General features: G+C 38.0%; 1 pseudogene; it reads left to right on the top strand.

Moving 5' to 3' along the window:
• The first annotated feature begins 8,093 nt into the window (after nucleotides 1-8,093).
• On the top strand, nucleotides 8,094-9,136 carry LOC139708374 (galactosylceramide sulfotransferase-like; annotated as a pseudogene).
• Nucleotides 9,137-12,459: the final 3,323 nt, after the last annotated feature.

Genomic DNA, 12,459 nt, shown 5'->3' with positions numbered 1-12,459 from the left:
AACTATTAAGGATCAAAAGTGGGAAATATTTTTTGTAACACCTATAGTACAATGGTGCCTCTAAATTTCTGGTCGGGAGATCCATAAGCTCCATGCTGGAACACAAACAGAAGCCTCTACAGGTTGGTGCACGGTCCCTGAAACACGGCTGTGCTTCGGCAGTAGTCGAGGGTGTTTCAAATGAATATTAGCAGCCCACATTCATATAGTATGGCTTCACAACTTGATTTGCATAATATAGAATTGGTATTCCAGGTCATTCGTCTCGGACCTCACATTCTTCACTCCTTTCATTCGTGGACTCTGTGCACCTGCTTAGGCATGCATATTTTGTCCGCACTTACTCTGGGGGATATATACGCATTTGAATAATCTTGTTGGGTTGGGGACACAGAAAAAAAGAATGTACGCAACATTAACGGCATCAAATGGTTATTACAATTGCTCCCTCACTAGGCGTTTTCACATCAGCCCGATGTTTCGAAATAGCGCGCTATTTTCTGACTTGGGAAATAGGAAACTATCTGGAGCTTGGATTTTTATCGGGCTGATGTGAAAACGCCTATTGTATCGCTCTGATCGAGAAAATTTCTCGAGTCCAACTCGGGAAATTTCTGAAATAGCGGGATAGTATATAGCGCGCTATTTGATAATAGACGTTTTCACATCAGCCCGATAAAAATCCAAGCTCGAGATATTTTTTAATTTCCCACGTCAGAAAATAGCGCGCTATTTCGAACCATCGGGCTGATGTGAAAACGCCCAAAGTGAAAACGACTCGAGCAATTAGCGCGATGCATGCCATCATGCCTAGCGTGTGTGACCCGATCGATCGAGTCAAACTTCACACAAATCATGAGGAATTTTTGAGAGGGCACACACATTACTGATGCTGTTTGCACATACTCAGCTGTCGAATTAGCTCGAAAAAAAATCGGGCTAATTCTCTTCGGGCTGTTGTGAATAAGAAATGAAATAACGCTCTAATTCGCAATCGCGAAAAATATCTCGAGCTTGGACTTTTATCGGGCTGATATGAAAACGACCGTTGTGACATTGGCAATAGTACATTAATTTGCTAAGCCTTCCTTGTGGTGCAATTAAGCCAAAGTCTGAAAATAATAATCATCATCGAAATGACTCAGCCTCAGGGATTTGTCTTTTGTTTTTATGTTTGTGTCATTTTTGATAAGGCTCAATTTGTGTTGTTTACCATCAATAAATATAATAATAAATGTAATCTACACTCAGGAACGTGTAGAGCGGTAACTACAACACAAAGTGGACACTTGATACGTTGATTAAAAGAAACCCAGTGGGTCTAGCAATAACGTGAGTATCGCAAATTCTTCATTGTCTCTTGCAGACTTTTATCTATAAGGATAACCGTATGATGTTCGTTTTTCCGAAAGTAAATGCGTTAATTCGAAAAGGAAGTAAGGTTCGTTATTCTGCAGGTCCGTTGTTCCGAAAGACATCAATTCCATATTTAGATGTTGCTTAATTTAATCCGAAAATGAAATAGGGTTCGGCAATCCGAACATTTTTGTGGGGTTATTATGGAGGTTCGTTAAGCCAGGGTTACACCAAAGCCGAATTCTCCCGAATAAATTTTGACCGATTCTGCCCGAATATGGTCTGAATCGGGTGGATTCGATGGATTCGGAATAGGTCCCGAATCAGAGCAAAATCGCCAATATGGCTATATTCGCGAAGCTATTCGGGTCATTCTGTCGGCCGTATTCTGGCCTATTCGGCTCACTCGCCTGTATTCTGCTCTGTATTCGGGTAACGATTTGGATGGATTCGGGGAGGTATTCGGGGCATTCTGGGCAGATTCGGCTCTATTCGTGATATTCAGGTCTATTTGGCAAGATGATTCGGGCCGGTACTCCCCTGATGATACGAACTGGTAATAGGCCCGAATCTGCCCAGAATACCTCCCCGAATCCAACCGAATTCCATCCGAATACATCCCGAATGTGGCCCGAATGAAATTGTCGGGGCCACATTCGGGAGTAGTTTTTAGGGTTTTCGGCTGGTTTTGAACATTTCAAAACGAGCTAAATCCCTCCTCGATGTTCCAGAATCCCTCCCGAATTTTTGCCCATTCGGGGAAGGAGAACGGAATGCTCCCAAATCCACCCGAATACGTGTATTCGGGTGGAGCTGTAATCCTGGCATCGCCGTGATATTTGATTGTGTATATTTTTTCTCTCTTCATACGTGCGGTAGGCCTAACACACGTATAACTAAAACGCCGCATCCCGAACCGATTGTTGTGCGCCATCTTGTCTTACCTATTGGTAGTGCTTCTCTATTCATATCTCTTAAAAGCACGGGATTGTTGTTCCCGCTGTCTGAGTTGTGTTTTGCGTCATCTGCAGACTGTGAAGCGAGGGTCAATTCCACTTAGAGCCGAAAAATAGGACAACTTGTGGCGGTGACCGTCTCGAAATTTATAATTTCTCGTCCATGATATCGATTTTCCCCCACCTGCATATACGCTGACAGGTAAGATTGTGTCAGAGGATGTACACATTTGTTTTAAAAAAATACACTCAAGTTGCAAAATCTATGTCTGACATTCTTCGCCTAACTGCGAAGGAGGGTATTTATTTCTACAAATTTCTCTCTTTAGTTGAATTGTGCTGAGAAGAATTCAGATGGAACCATTGTAGCCCCTATCAATACGTACATACCTCCACTGAAACGGCGCTCCTATCGATACAACGTGAACAGGCCATAATAATATATCAGGAGCGAAAATGAGCAGCAAGCTCTCTTGAAACAGTCGTGATTTTACCTTGACATATTGAATATGATACTCTTTCCCGGCTTTGATGTTTTTTTTTACTCCCTTGTCAGGGCATTAAGAATTATTGATATCTTATTCAACAACTATAGTCATCAACTATAGTTATGTCTGTAAAGATCTTTGCTGTAAATGATTACTCGTGAGTGTTGAGCTCGTGGGGTAAGTCCCAAAGCAGTTCTCATCAAGAAGTGGTACGATAACATTTTGGGAACAAACCATTAAAAATTGAGCAACAAGACAGTGAGTTACTCTGTCAAACTTTAGGCCTATAGCTACTCAGAATGCTAGAACAATAAGTTATGCCTTGAGACCATTATGTACTGTATTTATTTTTTTTCCACATAATTAGTATGGCACATGGCTCTTTACTTTCCCTTCAGATGTAAGCATTCAGTGGATGCGAAGAATATCAAATGTTAACTAGTGGTTTGTCTCAGAAAACTGATCTACGGTTTGAAGTTTACGCCATTCACAGGCTAGAATGTACAAACACACGCTTCCAATACTTAAACATGCCCGCGTTTACAGTTTTCCTTGGTAGAACGAACATAGTTTTATAATGATTATTTTAAAGTTATTGTATAGTTCTTAATTGTACAACTGTAACAACTAAAGTTTGTTGCATTAGTCTCCATATATCAAAGCGTTTGGTCAAGTTATTTGTATTAAAAAAAATGTGTTCCGGTATCTTTGTCCCCGAAAACAAATTCAATTATTAATATTTTTTTCACTCTAATACCCATCGAATCATCTGTTATGAGTGTAATAATCATCATCATTCTAATAATCATCATAATACTATCTTTACAGGTTATAATCAACGATAACCATGGCAACCAACACTTCACCACCATCAATCCTGACGTCGCTCTTTTTGCCCGTCTGCATGCGCCGTAGTGATCATCTACTGCTCCTTCCTGGAATATGCAGGCCGACAGCAAACGCCTTTCTCCTTCCAGTACTCAAAAGTTAATCCTCTCTTGCTGGAAAGGTAAGCATGATGCATTGTTCTATATACAACATAATAATTATAACACAGGTTGACGACGTCCCGTTGAGCACAGGTAATGCCCCGCAGTAACCATGGTAACGAGACTAAATTGGCAAGTATATTGTAACACACACACAAGCATATTAGAAGCCCCCCCCCCCCCACACACACACACACATTTTTTTCTCTTCTTTTTTCTTGACAAGGTTATAAGGACAAACGTGTGCCGCAGCGGTCTAAATCAAATATCGGAACATAGGTCAGGGGGCATCATCAAATGACCAAAATGTGGGCACCTAGTATTCATCCCTCCATACGTCCGCCCCATCCCATATCCTGTTAAAAGAAAAAATAATTGAATAACAATCAAGTAATTGCTGTCATGAGCATAATACCTATCGAATTCACATTACGCTAAAGATGATCTTCTACCCTGTAATAAACGAGCATACAAGGACAACCCCAACAGAAGCTATTCAACACAATGACACTGATTTTTCAATTTGAACGACCCATGTAATCTACGACGCAAATAAAGTAATATTGATCGATTCATATCCACACTCAATTCTCCATCCCCCACAAAATCAACTAACCACGCAAAAACTCTCATAATTATCGAGGCTTCCGTCTTAACATATAAACACTTGATAGCAACACACAAGTTATGAATGATGGCGGATCTTAACTGACTTCGTGAAACCTTCACTCTCACACTACGTCTTGACGAAAATATTTACATATTAGTAAAGAACGAAGGCACGCAAGCTAAATCAAACTTGAAGGCAAGTATATACGATAAATCAAACTTCACTCCGACTTGATCCCAGCTTACGGCGTGCGTTTTAATTGGTCTATAGGGCGCATACAGGCCTCATACCTGTAAATAGTAGGTGTTACAAATAACATTCCCACTTTTGATCCTTAATAGTTCAAAAAGTATAATTAATCAATTAATTAATTAGACAAATTTATATAGCGCAGGTACTATGTAAATATACTCTACTGCGCTGTGATGTAACAGAGCTCCTCAATATTGTCACTGATTAGACACACGAAAAATAGATAACAAATTAATCAAAGGCTTCTGAAAAAAGATAAGTCTTCAATAAAGATTTGAAGACAACAAGTGATGATGCCTTCCTCAGTTTCTCAGGTAATCTATTCCAAAGTTTTGGAGCAGCACAGCTGAAGGCACAATCCCCTAAAGTTACTTTCGTTTTTAAGTGAGATTGCTTTAGAAGCAACTTATCCTGTGTACTTCGTGAATTATGACAATATGAGTGTGATTTCATGGATATCAATTCTGATAAATAACCAGGTGCTTGACCATGTAATACTTTATAAACAAGTATCACAATACTTTATAAACAAGCATACATCAGATAACACTGACATTGACATGAGCAATAGCTGAATAGTTTACAATTAAGTTGGAGGTGATTTGAATATGAGAGAATGAATCAATTTCCTGAAATCCATGATTGATTTTAAAGTTAAGTTCCAGATTTTGGTCAAATTTGAACCCTGTGTACAAAATCGGACTTTACACAGGAACCAATGATGTGTATGTGAGTGTGTGCTTACAAAGACCCTGAACAATAGACATGAATACCACGAATACTACCTTTTCATAGCTCTGCTGACTAGGCTTCTGGACTCTTGATCCAAGGCACATTAATGCTTTATTAATGATAATGGATTGCCCCGGGCACTGGTAGTCTGAATTCATGATAAAGGTAAAATGCATGCTCATGAAAAAAAAATAATAATAAGCATGTGCTTGCATACACTGCATTTCAGGATGAATAAAGACTAGCTGTGATAGTGGAATTTCTCATGAATATGTCATAGAGCATTCCAATTCTGGCCATTGTTCAGGACCATTGTCAGGGTGTTTACCAAACACTCCCATACACACCAACTGACCCCTGTGCAAAATTAAAATTTTGTACAGAGGGTTAAAAACAAAGCAAAATCTGAAACCTAAAAACTTAAAAATATATGTTGAATTAAATGACACTGATTTTTACAATTTTACAAGAGGAGCCAAGATTCGTGAAATTAAAATGCATTGGAAAGTTCTTGTCTACACTATGTAGTGAACGCCAGCAGTATTTTGCAAAAATTCCATGCCCCCAAAAAGGCTATCAGCTCCAATTTGCAAAAATTTCATGCCTCTAATAATTCTGGTTTTACAGTATGCCAGATGATAAAGTTTGAGGAGTACTTGACTGCTTTAGTCTGTATCAAGAATTGTCAGTCCATGCCTTTGAATTTTGTCAGCGCATTGACAGGAGTTTTCAAATAGGAGTAGCTATGCAGACCTTGTTAGCCACGATGATGGCGAGGAGCAGTGCCATATGCTAGCTGGCAAGCAACAGATGTAGTTGAGTATTCCTTCAAATCCTGGTAGCATCTGCTTTTGAGAATATTCAAAAAATTCCAAAATAGTGGGATTCACACTGACGTGGATGAGCGGGATGCAAATCTCAAGATTTGTATCCAAGATTTGGATCCAAGATTTGGATTGTGATCCAAATCTGAAATAGCACAATAATTCACAATCTGACATGGCGTGTGTGTGAACACTGTAGAAAAAAAAACATGTTGAGACTTTCTGTCCCGTCAATGAAGCTGCGCAGTGACAATTAAAGGAGACCTCCGGATGATTTTCAGATCTTTACATTTGAACAACTATAGTATACTGAGGACAGAGTTTCAGAATTTGTGATAATTGGGATGAAGAATACGAATATTTTCAAAATTTAGAACAAATTGCAATGAACAAGGATGATGACATGGCAGAGTCACCATAAGAATGTATGAGTTGGGGCTCAAGGAAGCAGAACAAAAGAAAAAGGCATGCAAAGATTATACACAGGTGAACTCGCAAGCAAGCAGTATTGCAATGGAATTACACTGCTATATTTCTGAAATATGTGAACCTCCTATGTCATCATCCTTGTTCAGTGTAATTCGTTTAAGGTTTTTCAAAGTATTGTTTCTCTGCTCAAGAACCGCAATAAATTCCACAAATCTATACATGGAGTTGTCGATTTATGTAGTACATGATGTGAAATTATGAAAACGTCTGGAATATCCCTTTAAGGCCTCCCAATCAATTCACGACAGAGTTGATAAACACAACAGCTCGAGAAACGCAATCTGAAAACGTGTTTTGGTAGTGGGTGTGCATATTACAAGAACTAGACATGCTTCCTTTTGGAGCTCCATAGCAAAAACCCGGGCCTGTTGCCCGTATTAGAAAGCGCGCTCGGTGTAAACGGGCCTTCAGTCTCGTTTTTCAAGATTTTGTCATATGGTTGATCACAGATAGTATTCATCATCAGTGTATGTGACATGTGATAAGGTAAGGGAAGATACAGAAATTCATTCCCATTCAGTTTCCTGACTGAGGCTGTGCTTCAGGAGGGATGATCAGCAAAAGGACTATTAAATGCGCTTTTATTTTTCGTTTTGGTATCTTATCAAGCCCTTTTATGTATGTCTATAATGACGACCCCTACAACATGTGACATGGAACATATCATAGAAGAGAAAATGAAGAGTTTGTTCGCAAAAACCGATAAGTCCATTTTTTAAGATTTTGAAGTACGGTCTCTGTCATAAAATACAAAATAATACCTTTTAAATGATATATTGGTCACCACATATAAAGGTTCGTTTTTCAAGTTATGGTCGAAAGAAGCAAAATTTTTCTTATTATTCTCTTTATTTTTCTTGACCTTTAATCGCAAATATCTCCATTTGACAAATATGGACTTATCTGTTTTTGCGAACAAACTCTTCAAATGTAACAATTTATTTAAATGTTTTATTGAATTTGTTTGTCCAACTTGATTTTCTTTTGGGGGGTGGGGAGGCGACAATTTTACCAAAGTATCTATGTTACTGTTGTAATATTCGTTTGTATATTGTATTACTGAAAAAGAAAGTTGCAGAAATAGTTTAAATCTAATAAGAGAAAATACGCATCTGCTGCTTCTATCATGGCATCTAAAGACGACATACACGGTAAACTATAGACCTACAAGGTACAGCTGTAAACGTCTGTTTTAATATACTGTATTTTTGTATGGAAATCACGGCACACATACAGTACTTCTTATCCCTCAATTGGAAAAATGAAATGTATACGTACTAATGTGATATCATAGCTTGTTCAACTTTACCATTTCATAATATCTTTTTTTTTTAATCTACAGAACAATAAATGTGACAACGAGTGAATCAAATCGGTCACTATCTATAACTTCGATCATGTTTGCTGCCGACATTGGCCGCAATGGATCCGATTCGCATCAAGCTACCTGCCAACCTCTTCAAAGAGTAGAGTATATAAAAACACACAAAACAGGATCGACGACTTTAGCATCCATATTCGAACGGTACGCATATCTTCGCGATCTCGACGTTGCAGTACATCGACGCAGTCACATCATTTCAAAAGACAAATTGTTTCTTACTTCGATGGTCATAAAAGTCAGGGGTCGAAAGAGGAAAGATTTTGATATGTTGGTTAACCATGTTAGATACAATCGGAGGCAAATGGATATTGCTGTGCCTCATGCAAAATACATCTCAATAATTCGATACCCAGTGAAGCAGTTCGAATCATTCTTTGGATATTTTGAAATCGCAAGGCGTTTGAAAATTAATGCTTCTAATCCTCTGAAGTATTCATGTCTAATGTGAAAGTGTATAACGCCAATGACAGCTTTCTGTGGACAAGATTCAGAAATGGACAGCTGTATGATTTCGGTTTTGATCACAAATATGATGAAAATCTCACGAGAATCAATGAGAAAATCAGAGAATTAGCGAGGGAAATAGACTTAGTTATGATTAACGAGTACTTTGACGAGTCCTTGATTCTTCTGCGGAAATTGATGTGCTGGAACTACATGGATATTCTCTACATATCTAATACTGTCCGTAGCAAAAGCCACCGATATCCACTCACTGAGGGAACTGCTGAAAGAATCCGCTCTTGGAATGCCGGCGATATAATGCTTTATGATTATTTCAACAAAACATTCTGGAAGAAAGTCCGAGAATATGGCGAGCACTTTCACCAACATCTTGCTTATTTTCGGGCCTTGGAGCAAAGTGTGATGGATGATTGCATCATGAAAAATAAGACGGACAATGGTGATATACGGGAGGATAAATTCATCACTAAACGGAATGCAACCAAATTCTGTGAAGACTTACTCCGTGGTGATGTTCCGTATACACGCCTTATTAGAAAGACAATGATTACTCGATACGAAAGAGACGTTAAAACTCTTATAAATGGTTAAGAGATATAATTCATTTTGCAGTGATTCTCCACTTGCTTGTCTATTCTGTGCAAAAGCAAACCTTCTTTAACAAAATCGTAACGTTGCAAAATTCAGCATTTGTTTTTTCCTTCATGCTTCTGAATATGTGTGGTGAGATTTCTTTAGTCGCTATCACTTTTCTGCACTTATAATTGCATGGGATTTTTATCAGCTGGTTTATTACTTTTTGTTTGTAGCATCCTTGTACCATAGATATGTCGATGACTTGTAGATTACTGTAGGGCCTAAAGTGAGGGTTTATGTCAATTATTGTACAAGTTTTGTTAAAATTGACCAAAATTTTGTCCAGGACGTTTTATACATTGATGTGGGTGAATCAATCAACAGGAGTTTGCCGAAGACGTATACTTTTTGGTATTACAATTGATTAGTAGAACAGATTTAAAAACACCATCATATTATTTGAATAGATTGAAACAACTTACTCTGTAATTTGTTGATAACAAAATTTAAATTGAATGACTGTCCATTTTACAGATTTTCTATTTATACCATACTTCTCCCAAAAACAGAGACTCATTGCTCTAAAATATTACTGCTACTTTTTTTTATCATAATATTTTCAAACACGAATGTACAGCTGCGCTTAAACGTATCAAACATGCGAAATCGGAGACTACATAGTCGGTAGGATCATAGTGAAATAATATTATGTCTTCGTTAAAACAAATTCCAAAGGGGTAATGTTGCTGAGGAGTATTCTCAAGGGTGTTATTGTTCTACAGGACATGTAACATGTTGAAGAAGTCACAGCTTCCCAAACAATATAACTTTGTCACACGGTGCCTTTTCCCTAGTTCACTGTATACTGTACAATGCTGTATAGGCGGTGCAGAGATAATTCAATAATGCATGACACTATATGGACAGCTGTAGCACAGAAATACAGCATATCGTTTTTAGATACTTTACCTTAGACGTGTTGTTGATCTATTTGTTGGCACACGTGCAGTATAAAATTTTCGTCAGCTTTTGCATGTCGTGTAAGTTTGTAACCTACACGAGGCATCGCTGGCGTCATCAAATTTGTGGACATAACAACGTCAAGACATTCTGACATACCAGGGTTTTATACTACATATGTCAAGCGGGTGAGTTGACTGATTGACTTGAAGTTGTTATGGTGTTCAAAGGCAATCATAAAAATCCTAAACGCGATTTACTTTTGTCCCCGCCGGTAGCTATCACGTTGCAGTTGTGTAAACATCTTATGAGATCTAGCTTCTGACGCAGGGAGTACCTAGTTTGAGCAATGTGGTATTCCACATGGAAGAGGCAGGACAGGTTTTTCTTGTGTTAAAAAAAAAGAAAAATGGGATCTTAGAACCCAAAAGAAACCAAGCAAAAAAAAAGAAAAGAAAATATTCTCATCATAAAATAAAATTCTCAGGAGTCCAAAGAGAGAGAGAAACACATCCCCTTATATATATATATATATATATATATATATATATATATATATATATAAAGGGGATGTGTTACCCTGTTACCCTGAGGAAGATCCGTGCAAGGGTCGAAAATTTGGTTTACAAATAAATGAAGTTGGAATCTAATGCATTATGTCAACTTGTTTGTCTTCATCGTCTTCATGCTCTTATTCCTACACGCGGATAATAATACCATTTTATATATATATATATATATATACAAAAACCCGCTGGTAAAAAGTCAAATACTCCCCCTTTATTGGAATTCTCGGGCCAGATTTTGTCGTACCCCTTTATTTCGTTACCGAAGATTTTGGGAACACGCATGCAGTGCCTCCGACCACGGAATGGTGGGGGGGGGGGGGAGGAGGGGGAGGGGCCCTGCTCCTTGCCGCTGGTGTTAAAGGTACTGTTTGCATTTAGGGCAGGGATGTTCGAGATATCACATTTGATTCATTTATATAGGTCAATTGTATCACAAAACATCCTACCATATAAAAAGTTTGCAATAAAGCCTAACATAAAAGGAGATACACGTATCACAATTTTGCTCAATAAACCATAACTGTGGACGGTTTATTTTAGAAACGATTTTATTATATCTATTGTTAACATTTCGTATCTTTAACTATGCGTAACATGTTTTTTTTTTTTTCTATCCTAATCTCACATTTTAGAATTACTTTGAAACACTAAAGCTGGTTTTTTTTGTTTCATCTGCAGTTATGGTAAATAAGGCCTTCAATAGATTGCTTTGACAAAAGACAGCAGTTCTGTTTCGGTATGCCTAATTCCTGAATCACAGCAAACCTATCGACCAGCAACTCGGTGTCTCTTTCAATTTTTAGCAATTATTTTGTGTGCAGAGAGCAGGACGCAGGAACAAAAGCTTTTCAAAATGTTTTTTTTTTGGGGGGGGGGGCTGTAAAACAGTTACTCACTACTCAAGTAGTAGCCAATTACTCAATCCGAAAGCTTTAGATTCAAATGCTAAACCTGTTGAACAAAATTCTGCACAAATGTGCGCAAGATAGCTATAGATGTAACTTTTTATGAGATAGGCCCTACATAAAACAATTATGGAGTACAATAGTCTGTAAGACGGATTCAAATTCTCAACAAATCTGAATGCGCTATGTAAGAATCCTGTAGTTATCATTATCATTACCATTATTGAAAATAACAAGAGGACTTGCAGAAAAAATGCTAGGATTTTTTTTTTCGTGCCATATTACTAAAAGTTTCACAAAGGATTTTAACACTCAATTTTAAAATACAGCCTTAGATTATTAACGCAAGAACCTCTTCTTTGGTCTCCATATCCAAACTCTATGCATGGTAGAGCGGATTGGAGCATCAAAGTCCGTGAAATGCTGACATATGCAAGCAATTGCCTTACTGTAGAACTTACGCATAAATTTGCGCAAATTGCAAAGTTATTCCACTTCTTTCTCTATAAACACCTCCCTGGTTTAGGGATCTTCCTTGTGTCTGCCTCCTTGCCACTGGGAATTCATGAAAAAAGACTATAGTGTCGGTGTAGAATTTTGTATGACTCTTGAATGTATGTAATGATTTGTATTTAAAAAGAAGAGAGAGAGAAAAAAAGAATGCGATTCAGCAGCACATCAAGTGTTTGATGCACGACCAAGAATGACCTAGCCCTCGTTGAACACCACTTCCCCAAAGAGCATCAGCTTCACAATATTATATGCAACAAGAACACCCTGAAAGTCAGCTGCAGCTGCATGGACAATATGCATACCACAACAAAGGCACACAACAACAAAATAATCAATACTGGTCAGGAACAAGCCAAGGATTCCTGCAACTGCAGAAGGAAGGAAGGATTGC

The sequence above is a fragment of the Diadema antillarum genome, unplaced genomic scaffold (assembly GCF_040938485.1).
Source record: "Diadema antillarum isolate AM-2024a unplaced genomic scaffold, OU_Dant_1.0 seq00001329_RagTag, whole genome shotgun sequence".
Lineage (NCBI taxonomy): Eukaryota > Metazoa > Echinodermata > Echinoidea > Diadematoida > Diadematidae > Diadema > Diadema antillarum.
The sequence above is the reverse complement of the archived record's forward strand: the minus strand, read 5'-3'. Positions and strand labels throughout refer to the sequence as shown.